The following is a 13675-nucleotide window of genomic DNA, read 5'->3' on the forward strand; positions in this document are numbered from 1 at the left end:
CTGAAGAAAATGTTGATCAAATTCCTCGACGACAACCAGCTCATCCTCGCGTTGCAAAAGAAGTGCAAGTTGAAAAGATCATCGATGACATTGAAGCACCAGGTCCTCTCACCCGCTCAAAAGCTTCACATTTATCTAACTTTTGTGGGCACTATGATTTTGTCTCTATCACAGAGCCCACTAAGGTAGATGAAGCATTTCTGGAGCCTGAGTGGATTCAGGCCATGCAAGAAGAATTACATCAGTTCGAACTCAACAATGTCTAGGAACTGGTCAAACGTCCAGATCCTCGCAAGCATACTATCATCGGCACAAAGTGGATCTACCGCAACAAGCAAGATGAAAATGGCCTTGTGGTGAGGAATAAGACACGACTTGTAGCTCAAGGCTACACACAGGTTGAGGGAATTGATTTCGATGAAACTTTTGCACCTGCTGCTAGACTTGAGGCTATTCGCATATTACTTGCTTATGCTAACCATCATAATATCACTTTATATCAAATGGATGTGAAAAGTGCAATCCTCAATGGTAAGCTTGAGGAAGAAGTATATGTTGCTCAACCCCCAGGTTTTGAAGATCCAAAGAATCCTGACAAAGTCTTCAAACTCAACAAGGCCCTCTATGGCCTCAAGCAGGCCCCTCGGGCGTGGTATGATACTTTGAAGGAATTCTTCATGAAGAATGGCTTCACACCTGGTTCACTCGACCCTACTCTCTTCACTAAATCTTATGACGGTGAACTGTTTGTGTGCCAAATATACGTTGATGATATTATCTTTGGCTGTACTGACCAACGTTATAGTGATGAATTTGCCTATATGATGAGTGAAGAATATCAAATGTCTATGATGGGAGAGTTGAAATTCTTTTTAGGTCTTCAAATTCGTCAACAGCATAATGGCATATTCATATCTCAGGAGAAATACCTCAAGGATGTTCCGAGGAAATTCGGCATGCAAGATTGCAAAGGAGTCAAATATCCTATGCCCACAAATGGCCATCTATGCACTGATGAAAATGGTATTGACTTCGATCACAAGTTATACCGCTCCATGATTGGTTCTTTATTGTACTTATGTGCATCTAGGCCGGATATAATGCTTAGTGTTTGCATGTGTGCCCGATTTCAAGCAACACCGAAGGAATCACACCATAAGGCTGTGAAGAATATTCTTCGATATCTAGCTCACACACCAACACTAGGATTATGGTACCCCAAGGGCTCTACTTTTGATCTCATTGGATATTCTGACTCTGACTATGCTGGTGATCGTGTGGACCGCAAGTCAACATCTGGCACTTGTCATTTTCTCGGACGATCTTTGGTCTGTTGGTCCTCGAAGAAACAGAACTGCGTATCACTGTCTACTGCTGAAGCTGAGTACATTGCTGCTGGTTCTTGCCGTGCTCAATTGCGGTGGATGAAGCAAACTCTCAAGGACTACGACATCAACATGAAGAATGTGCCTCTCTACTATGACAATGAGAGTGCCATCAAGATTGCTCACAACCCTGTTCAGCACTCGAAGACAAAGCACATTCAGATTCGTCATCATTTTCTTCGCGATCATGTGTTGAAGGGCGACATTTTTATTGAGCATGTGAAGACTGAAGAACAGCTAGCCGATATCTTCACAAAGCCCTTGGAGGAGAAGAGATTTAGCAATTTGCGGTGTGAGCTAAATATCTTAGAGTCTTCGAATGTTCTTTGAAAAGGACACACATCCTAACACTTATGCAAATTGATGACTTAGATGTGCAACACATGAAGAAACGTTTTTCTTCAATCAATGAAGAATAACACTCTAAGTGTGAAGAAATTAATGAAGAATTTGATTCTCAGAACCCTACGACAATTGTACGCGGTGTCTGAAATCATCATTCTTATACGGTGGGTCACGCCACCACCAAACTTGAAAATCTTCAATTTGAGTTTTTCCTCAGTGTTGAAATTCCTCAGTTTTTCGAATTCTTCAACTTTGCAAAATCTTCACTGTTTCCGTCGTTTTTCTTCATTGGCTATATATATATGGGTTTATGTCCTCTACAGCATTCACGTATGGCTATTTCTTCAAATTGCATTTTCTGCTAAGTGAATGTGATCGGACTCTTCCCCCTCTATGCTATACTCAACCCAATCTATTCACAAATTCTTCATGTGCATTCTATTTGAAACTCGTTCAAAATCTTCACCGTGTCCTGTCAGCTGAAGAAATTGCGAACGGAACTTTAAAACTAATCTTATCCAAATTTTCGGTTTTGCCGCTCAAACCGTCCCGTATCCCACGATAGACTTATCTATTCACCCACGATCTAACACGATCTCCACTTTTCAGTACATGGGTGACACATGTCAAGCGAATGAGAAGGGCCAGGGGCACGTTTGTCCTAAATCTTCGGGCGAATAGTTTTTTCACTGCGACTATAAATACCCCCTCACCCTTCCTCACTTCCTTTACTCCGCTCGACCGCTCTCTCTCTCTCACTCGAGCTTCTCAAACCCTAGCTCGCCACTACTCCATCATCGCCGGTGAGGAAGAGCTTCACTGCCTCGACCTCGTCGTCGTCGTACTCGCGCCGGCTGCGGAAATCTTCACTCCGCCGCCGCCGTAGCTGTCTTCCTCCGCCAAGTTAGGGCGTGGAAGATCTGAACTGACGAGCTTCAAATCTACACTTCTCAGTTCGTCGTGTTCGTCATCAAGGGTAATTAAAAGTTACTTTTACTGCCCTCTTTGATTCAAATTTTCTCTACAAAATCTTCAAAGGTGTTTTATTCTTCAAATTCTCACACACAAAACACCTCACTAGTCATCTGTTCTTGATTCGTTTCTCTAAGCATCATTTATCTTCAAGATTCCTCAATTGTGTGGATCCTCAATCTATAAAACTATGGAACCTAAGACAAAGAACGCTTAGTGAAATTCTTCAAGACTCATCTGGTCAAATTCCTCAAACTCATTCATTTTGAAAACCTTCTGAGAACGCATATGACCTCTTCAAATTCCTCGCAACTATACTCTGTTCACAGGTACTCATGTCCGCTGCTAAATCACTAGGTTCTCATCAACTTAACTCATTTGCAGCATTCCTCAAAGAAAAGTTGCATACTTCTTCAGAGAATTCGATTGTTCAAATTCCTCATCTGAAGAATATTGCAGACGGTAAGAAACCACAAAAAGGAGGAAAGAAGCCTGAGGTCATGACTGCATTTGAAATTCCTGAGGACATCTATGCTGACTATTGCACACCTGATGAGGCCAAGTTTGGAAAAGAGGACAAAAATCAGCGCAAGGTGCACATACAGAGGATTGAAAGGAGATGGGCAAGAGAATGGAGGGAGTACAGATATGTAACTCCAAAGTATATGAACAAATTCGCTCTAAATCCTCCATGCCCAAGAGCTCCATTGGCACTTGGTCAAGAAGCTGATCCCACCAGTCTCAAGCGCGGTGAGGATTTTCCTGAAGAATGGGCCAAACGCCAAGCCAAGTTGGCACGACAAGCCAAAGAAGCAGTGAGGGAATTTAATGAAGACTCTGCTGCTGCTGCTGCCACAAAGGCCTCTGACAAGCCTAGAAAATCAATGGCAAAGAAGCCTGCTCACAAGCCAAGTGCTTCGTCAACTATGCCCTCACGGCCAAGTTCCTCAGCAATGCCCTCACGGCCAATTTCTTCAAAGCCCTCACGGTCAATTCCTCACGCTACTCCTGCTCCTCCAAAGTCCTCAGTTGCTCCGGTAAAGTCCTCAACACCTGTACATCTGGCCACATGCCAAAGGACTGCAGGCATATCCATTGCCTCTGGTGTTTCAGCGAGTTCCTCAGCTGCACCAAATTCTTCATCAGGCCCCACTCTGCTGAAGACCAAGGCCACTGCTGGACAAGGTACTCGGCCTAGTCCGAAGAAGAAATAAGTTGCCTTCCAAGTGCCATCTGACGATGAAGCTGATGATGATGAACTTGCAGAAATCATCAGAGACAGGCAAGTAAGGGCCGCTAGAGCCAAAGGGACAATAGTGCCACTGCTTTTGGATCCAAAGGTTATCCTCGACTACATTGATCTCTGGCACAAGGACCCAAACACTCCTATGCCTGATTTTCATTTGACTCCTGGCCAGAGTCACATGCTGACCCATTTCATCAATGAAGAGAAATGTAAATTTGAGAAGGCCAGGCAAATCAAGAAGGCTCAGTTCAGGAAAGAGAAGTTCCTGAAAAACAACGTTGTCAAAATGACAACTGATGAACTCCTCACGATCCAGTCTGAAATCAAAGCCCTCAGCGATGATTTTAATGCTTATTATGTTGATTCGCAAGGAGCCAAAGTCAGGTTCGTTAAACTGACTGAGAAGTTCACCAATGTTGCAGCCCCATCGCAACAAGAAATTCCTCAAGCTGTAGCCTCTGCTCAGCAAACTGAAGAACATGCCAGCACCGCTGATGATTTTCAGCCTGCTGAAGAAAATGCTAGTTCCAGGGCTGATGACTCCATTCCAGCCGCTGAAGAAACTGTCAGGGCATCCACTAGTGGTGCGCCTGAAGAAACTGACGTAGTCAGGGCAACTGCATCAGTTGCACCTGAGGAAATACAGACAGATTCCTAAGCTCCTCCTGCGCCTACCCCAACTTCTACCCTACCATCCGCATCAGATGTGAGGAAGACCAAGGCTGCAGAAAAAGCTACAGTGAAGAAAAGGAAAGCATCATCTGCTTCAGATTCTTCAGCTCCGAAGAAAATGAAGCCTATGACCAGCTCACTTGAGAATCCCATTGATGCTGTTCTGATTTCCACCATGCCATTAAAGGACCTTGTTCCTTATGGTGAAGAATATGTGATCCCTAGCGGATCTGATGAAGAAAATCATTCTGCTGCTTCATCGGAGAAGATTGATGAAGAAATTGAAGTGGATGCGATCCCTTCAACACCTGTTGTTTCCTCGCCAATGCCTCAGTTCATAGCTGAAGAGGCTGGCGTTGAAGAAATTGAAGATGAAGACGTGGATATTGGATGCACCACGCCTGTGATGAATGATGACTTTTGGGAGAGTCAACATCCCAATTCTCCACACTTCATCCCACTACAGCAGATACCTCAGTCCCCTGCACCAACAGTTCAACTGGGCTCTGAAGAAACTCACCCCACCTCGTTTGTGCATGAAGAAATTCCAGCCACTAGTGCTGAAGAAACTGCTGCTGCTGATACTTTGAACATGCAGACTGCCACTGAAGAGGAACCAGAAATTCCTCAGCCTGAAGAACCGGAGATTGTGATTCCTGAGGTTGTGATGCAACTCACTGACACTCCTGTACCCAAGCCAAAGGATCCATTCTCAAAGAAGCAAAAGTTCAAAGCTGATGATTTCTTTAACGAACATGTGTTCTTCACTGCCTATAATCCCTATGATTCTGCTCGCATAAGGAAGAGGCGCTTCTGGACTGCTAGTCAAGCAAATTTCTATTCCTTTGTACTATTCGACAAAGACAAAGTCTTTGATCATGCACACATTCCTCACGTGGACATGGAATCTCTGCAGTGCTTCGAGCCAGTCCTTAGTGTTCTTCACGATGCTGGATTACTGAATTTCTGCACTGACATCTGTGATTGGAATGAAGAACTCATTCTTCAATTCTATGCGACGCTGCACATCACAGGAAATTCGGAAGATGTGAACTCATGGGTGCTGGACTAGATGTCCGAAATACTCACTACAAGGCACCAGCAACTGAATTGCTTCGTGTCCTCCCACTCAGTCCTCCCCTTGATGGTGCACGTTGCATCTACAATGAAATTCCTCGATGGCAAGAATCTTCGTGTTGGACAGGCCATCCTAATTACTATCAGGAACACCAACCGCCCAGGCTTGAGGATGATGATTGTCTTCGATATCATCTAGAACTACATATGTGTGTGTGGCTATATCATCTAGAACTACATATGTGTGTGTGGCTATATCATCTAGAACTACATATGATGATTGTCGTCGATATCATCTAGAACTACATATGATGATGGCCGTTGATATGACCTTGTACTGCTTGAGGATTGTAAGTACATCTAGTGCCCCTTAGTGATTTTGGTGTATTGAAGACTTATAGGTTAAGGGACTAATGTGTTTATGAGTGTACACAGGTTTATAAGTCTATGAGGAGTTTGATATTTACAGAGAAAGTCGACCCCTAAAAATGAATATCTTCGACTGAAGATTTTGGTATTCCTGAAGACTTTCATGAAGACTTTGAAAGTGAAGAAATTGGTGTATCCGTGAAGACTTGATATTCATGCAAGGAATATGAAGCTTGAAGACTTTTGTCTTCATAGTTTTGTTTCTCTCTTTTTTGAGTCATAGGAAACACCGTACTATTAAAGGGGGTCGAGGAAATACTAAGGAAAATTTTCCATGTGATGCTCAACTCAAAATCCTACACCTACCAATCCCTTCGAGTGAAGCCATTGGAAATCTCATACAGTTCGGTCAAATTTCTTCAGTGACAGAGACGAAGTTCTTCTGGTCGCTGAGGAATTTGTTCTGACTGAGGAGTTTGGAATTCGCTAGTGCGGATTGCCTACACAGTGAGGAACATGATAGCCCTGAGGAATTTGAGAGTTAAAATTCCGACTGTTGCTGTGCTGCGCGCCAGCTGTCCCAAAATATCTTATCCATCTAACGGGTCATATCATTGAAGGGCATTTATGTCTTATCATGTCGGGCTGCTCCCTAGGCTATAAATAGCCGCCCCCTACAACCACTAGCTGGTTGGCTGCTCCGAGAGAAACTGACACTTGTCATTTGAGAGCAACCCATCCTCCGAGGACTTTGAGCGAAAATCATCGAGTGAGGAAAATCCAAACCCAAACACCCACAAACCCAAAGTGATTGAGCATCACCGAAGAGATTGATCCTGCGTGGATCCGGCGCTTGTTACCTTTGAAGACTGTGCTTCTTCCAGACGGTTAGGCGTCATGGTCTAGAGCATCCAAGAGGAATTGTGGATCGCCGAGTGACCGAAGTCTGTGAAGGTTTGGAAGTCGCCTGAAGACTTACCACGAGTGATTGGACGAGGTCTGTGTGACCTTAGTTCAAGGAGAATACGGTGAGGACTTGGTGTCCTGAGCTGCGTGCTCAGCGAGTGGGTGTCCGGGACTGTGTGTCCTCGAGTTTAAATACTCAGCCGCTCCAACCAGATGTACAACTGAGATAGCAGTTGGAACTGGTCTACCAAATCATTGTCTTCACCAACCTTACTGGTTCTATTTTCTCAACTCTTTCATTTCCTCATTACTGTGTTGAGTGTTTGTTCATATCTGTGTTTGAAGACTTTGACTGAAGACTTTCTCAATTTCCTCAGTTCAATTTCTTCAGTCTGTTTGTCTTCATCTTGTCTTATCCTATGTTTACGCTTTCTGTACTCTGTGTTTGTCTTCATTTTATCATGATGACCATGTGTGTATTCTGTCATGCTTACTTCTGAGTACTTATTCCGCTGCAAGTAGTTCTTCGCTAAAGAATTTCCTCACCGGCAAATTCTTCAGTGAAGAATTCATAAAAATCGCCTATTCACCCCCCCCCTCTAGTCGATATCACGCACTTTCAATTGGTATCAGAGCAAGGTATTCCCTTGTTCTGTGTGATTTTGGTTTAACCACCTGGAGTTCTAGTTATGTCGACTGCAGGTATGATCAAGGTCTCTGCTGGGTGTCCTACCTTCGATGGCACGGACTACCCCTACTGGAATCACACAATCTCAGAATTATCTATTCAACCAACGCAAAGAACTTCAAAGAGTGCCCCAAAGTTTCTACCGGAGAGTCAAGACGAAAATGTGTGCCAACCCCTATGCATAGATTCCCAAGGTCACGAAACCCACAAGTGGATCACCAAAACATACATCAACTGAATCAATAGAATACCCCATTGTCACCACGGGTATCCCACGCAAGACATACATCAAGTGTTCTCAAATCCTTAAAGACTCAATCCGATAAGATAACTTCAAAGGGAAAACTCAATCCATTACAAGAAGGTAGAGGAAGAGAAACATCGTAAGATCCAACTATAATAGCAAAGCTCGCGGTACATCAAGATCGTGCCAAATCAAGAACATGAGAGAGAGAGAGAGAGAGATCAAACACATAGCTACTGGTACATACCCTCAGCCCCGAGGGTGAACTACTCTCTCCTTGTCATGGAGAGCACCTTGATGATAAATATGGCCACCGACGATGGATCCCCCCTCCGGCAGAGTGCCGGAATAGGGTCTCAATTGGTTTTTCGTGGCTACAGAGGCTTGCGGCGACGGAACTCCCGATCTAGGTTTCTTTTTGGGAGTTTCTGTATTTATAGGAAATTTTTGGCGTCGGTCTCAAGTCAGGGGGTCTCCGAGTCATCCACGAGATAGGGGGGCGCGCCCGGGGGGTAGGGCGCGCCCTCCACCCTCGTGGATGGCTCGGGACTCTTCTGGCCCAACTCTTTTACTCCGGGGGCTTCTTTTGGTCCATAAAAAAATCATCAAAAATTGGCACGTCAATTGGACTCCGTTTGATATTTCTTTTCTGTAAAACTCAAAAACAAGGAAAAAAAATAGAAACTGTCACTGGGCTCTAGGTTAATAGGTTATTCCCAAAAATCATATAAAATAGCATATAAATGCGTATAAAACATCTAAGATGGATAATATAATAGCATAGAACAATAAAAAATTATAGGTACATTGGAGACGTATCAAAATGCAATGGCTAATACCCTCGCCCCGCGGCTGCCCCACTCCGCTACAAGAACCGCCACACGATATAATGTGAAGAATTGTGTGTACAAGGTGGCAGAGCCAATCGTCATTGCCGAGGACATGTGCAACGTGATGTTGGCTGGGGTCGTCAGCTTCGGTGATCAGAGCCACGATGGTGGCTACAACCCGAATCAAACCGAGACACTAAAAAATTATACTACTACTACTACTACTACTCGAGCGAAGAAAGTGCAAAAAGATTGTCTTCCGCAATCTGGGATTCGAAATACAGACTCGCTGCTTGTGCAGGAATCTGACTAACCAGTCGACCTATTGAACGTTGTTGATGTGATGAGCAGAGCGAACTATAAAGTACTAAATTTAGCGGCATAAACTAAACATTACTTAAAAGATTGCAAACGATATGTCAAATTTTGAACACTTTAATTAAGTTACGAATCATTTTTAACAAACGCGAACGAATTTTAAAATTTCTCATCATCTTTTGAAACTATGAACAAATTTGCAACTTCCCGGACAATTTTTTTAAAATGTGAAGATTTTTTGAAAAAGTGAACATTTTTCAAATTTGTAAACAAAACTCGAGAAAATGGAACATCTTTTGAAATTATAAACAATTTATTTTAAACTCGAATATTTTTTAAATTTTAGTTTTTTTTTGAAAATGTGAACATTTTTCAAAATTGCAGAAACATGCTTTGAAAAGGTGAACACCTTTTGAATTGGTGAACAAAATTTGAAAAAAGGGACAGCATTTAATATTCGGAACAAAAATTTAAAACTGAGAAAATTTTGAAAATCCAGAACAATTTTTTGAAATTCGAATTTTCTTATATAGGTGAACAACACATTGAAACGGAAACTTTTTCCTAAACCTTGGAACATTTCCCGAAAACGTGATCATTTTTTGAGTTAGTGAACAAAACATAAAAACAGAAACTACTTTTAAATGCGTGAACAAAAGTTTGGAAACAAGAACATTTTTTGAAATTTCTGAACAAATTTTGAAAACAGGAACATTTTTTGAATCAGGGTCATTATGTGAAGAATTCCCAAATATTTGAACAAAAACATTTCGAATACTTTTCGAAAAATGAGAACATTTTTCGAATGCCCAAACAAGTTTCTGGAAATACAAACATTATATAAAGTTATTAACAATTTTGTTAAAACACTATCAGTTTTAAAAAATTGAACTTTTTTTTGAAAGCACAGACATTTTTGAAGTTTCCAAAATAATTTGGAAACATGAACTGTAAAAATATATATAGTTGAAAAGTAAAAAAAGAAACAAAAAAGTAAAACAGATCATTAAAGGAAAATAAAAGAAATAAGGAAAAAAGGTTAACAGAAAAAAATGGAAAAGATAAAAAACCAAAAACCAAAAAGAAACAGGAAAATAGGTAAAAGAAAAAAAAACCAGTTCAAGAAACCTTCTAAAAGGTTTCCAAAACGAGAAAACCCGGCTCGGAAATTGTAGAAGGTTCCGAAAACCGGAAAACACTCTCAACGCACTATTTGGCTGGCCAAGGTCGCCGCTCGATGTGAGCTCTGTGTGCGTCGACAATTCCACACACAAGGGGCGGCAAATAGGGGAAACCCCTATTCGCTGCATTTTGCGGCAAAATGTCGACCTATCGCACACCCATCAACCGTTTGTGGGCCGGCCCATGTCGGATGTTTCCTACAGAGAAAATCGCTCAAAAAATGAAGAGAGAATGGAATTGAACCTCAAACCGCCCACTCCTAGAGATGCGTATCTAGCCACTCGAGCTTAACAACACTAGTGTCTGTTATTATCTGTTTCTTTCTTTCACGTTTTTTCGTTTTTGTTTTCATGTCTCTTTCTTTCTTTTATTTTTGAAATATCACAATTTCAGAAAAAGTTCAATATATTCAATACTTTATTCGGCTTTTTATAAAAAAAAGTTTGATTTTTTTGTTCAGGTTTCAAATTCGTTCTTTTCCAAAATTGTACAAAATTTGTTTGCATTTCAAAATGTGTTCGGTGTTTCAAAATTTATTCATGATTTTCAAAAAATATTTGCACTTTCAAATTTGTTATAATTTTTAAAAGTTTTGGAAATTCACATTTGTTCCTATTTTTATCAAAATTTGCTCGTGATTTTGAAAAAATGTTCATGTTTTCGAATTTGTTTAAATTATCAAAAAAGTTTTGGTATTTCACATTTTTCCAGTTTCGAAAATTGTTCGTGTTTTTCCAAAAAATATTCGCAATTTCAAAAAAATGTTCACGTTTTCAAAATTTGGATAAAAATTTAAAAATGTTCAAGAATTTCAAAAAATGTTTGTGGTTTTAATCTTTTGTTCAAACTTTCATGAAATATTCCATTTTTCATTTTTTCACCAATTCAAAAAATGTTTGCTGTTTGAATTTTCGTTTGGAATATCACGACGTATTCCATTTTTCAATTTTTTGTTCACAAATTAAAAAAATGTTTGCTGTTTCAAATTTGTTTGGAATTTCATAATTTGTTGAGAAATTCAAAAAATGTTCACGGTTACAAATTTCTTTGGAATTGCATAATTTGTTCACATGGTTTCAAATTTTTTTGGAATTTCATAATTTGTTCACAAATTAAAAATGGTTCATGTTATCAAAAAAACAATTTCTGACTTTTCAAAAAAATTTGTTCACATATTCAAAAATTGTTCCTGTCTCTATTTGTTTTTTCATGAATTCAAAAAATGTGCGCACTTTTTTAAAGTGACACATTCAAAGAAAGTATACTTAAAAAAACAATAATATCTCTCTACATTACTTGGTTCCTGTTCGCTACAGTGCAAAAGTCAGGTTTAGTTCTTTAACCTATGCGCTGCTCTTTAACCAACTGTACTAGTCTATTGGGTTGGTAACGTGGGCTCGGTCGCAAGCACTTGGTCACAAGTTCGAATCCTTGTCCATGGGTGAAGGTTCATGGGCCGGCCCAGTCGAGCTGCCCCTGTGCGTCTGGCCGCCAATTTGACGCAAAGAGTGTCCTATAGGAGCTCTCGCAAATAGGGAATTACCAAACCTTGAATGTTTTTCCCTCCCGTCGTTACACTAGAGGTCCAGTCGTTGGCTAGTGGCCGGTTCTGAATCGGCCTGACAGCCCGGGTCTCTTCCCTCCCGACCAGGCCAGATCTAAGCTTAATGGGCTTGCAGCCCAAGGATTGCACCTGGTAGAGGTCGAGAATGTTTTTCTTGTTTAGGAATGTTCTATTCCTGGTTTTCATTTTTTCTTATCCTTTCTTGTTCTCTTTACTGGTTTTTATTTTGTTTCGTTTTGCTTTGATTTCCTTAGTTACAAATTTTTAAAATGTTCATAGTTTTCAAAAATTGTTCTAGAAATTTGAAAATGTTTACATTTTTAAGCAATCACGTTTTCACAAAAATTGTTCATATTTATCAAAAAAATAGAAACCAAATTTTCCCCAAAATTGCTTTACTCCGTTTTCAAAATAAATAAATATAAGTTTTTAAACATTTATTTCAAAATCGATTGAAAATTAACAAGAAACCAATAGAAAATCAAACCCAAAAATTTGGTAAACCAAAAAAATAATACTGAGGTATAGACACATGGCTAACTTGGCTAACGCTAGTCACAAGCGCCATATGTGTCTCATTAACAAAGTGACGCAAAGAACATCATATAGGGACTCACATTTTTTGGGACCACCTAGTCTAACGCTTTAAGCAATATGGGTCGGTCCATTTCGCTCTCTAGGATGAAGTGGTACGATAGCTGGCTTTGTCCATTTGTTTTTTTTTTTGGTTTCCCTATTTCTCTCTGTTTTTTGACCGGTCTGCGGACCAAAAAATATATTGTGAAATGAAATTGCATGCTTCTTTTGTCCCAATTTATATGGCGCCATTGCTTTGTATGCACTTTGACCGTTAGTTTCATCAAAATATATTAACCATGTGTCAAAAACTATAAATTGGAAACTACATTTTACTATGAATTGAATAGTATATTTTTGTGACACATAATCTATGTTTTGGTTGGCCAATTTTGTGGTCAAACTTGGACTTCGTAATATGTGAGTGCCATGTGATTATTAGGGACAAAGGGTGCATGTCCCAAATTTTAAAAATATTTGTGAATTTCTCACGTTATTCCATTTCCAACGTCGTGCACCCGGATGGCTGGCTCAAGTGACGCGACAACACAGTGTCAGCAGCCTTTTGCATGCCGAATACTACCTCTCTAACTTAATATAAGATTTCTTTGATACTACGACAGTGTCAAAACGTGTTGTATATTAAGTCACAGATGGACTACAAGAATGTTGGCCTGAGAGTTGATGTATCAAACAAAAATATTAACTGGGGGAGGGGGGCAGTGCCCCCCCCTCCCCGCGTCATGTTTGTAGCTCCGCCACTGCTCACTACATTCATCTGGCAATGCTGGCATGTTCTATCTCTCTTGTTAAGTGCATAGAAAGGAACATGTTTTGTTTCCTTTGGTATGTGTAACTCATTCACCATGGTCATCCGAGTGGCCAACTATATTTGTTTTAATCCATAAGCAACGACAAAAAAAACATAGTTTCTTCCAATCTCATTTTCCTAGCTTGCATACTTGGTACGATTAGAAAAGCAGTGAAGTGCAACCGGCGTCTGCAAATGCAGTGGCTAACGCGGTGGTGGCACTAAAAGACATTGATATTACATGATAATCGTTGATGCCCTCGCCTCATGGCTGCCCACCCCGCCGCAAGAACTGCCACATGATCCACACAAAGAAGGGTGCGTACAAGGTGGCAGAGCCAATCCTCATTGCTGAGGACATTGGCATTGGCTAGAGATGACGGTCATTCTATACTACTATATAGTGTACGAGTTTTTAAAGTTTGAATCCGAAGTCTAAGAAGCAATTTCTGTCGTTGATGACATCAATCCTACGCAGTGGCGGAGCTAG

This window comes from Triticum aestivum, chromosome 5B (genome assembly GCF_018294505.1).
Source record: "Triticum aestivum cultivar Chinese Spring chromosome 5B, IWGSC CS RefSeq v2.1, whole genome shotgun sequence".
NCBI classification, from domain to species: Eukaryota; Viridiplantae; Streptophyta; class Magnoliopsida; order Poales; family Poaceae; genus Triticum; species Triticum aestivum.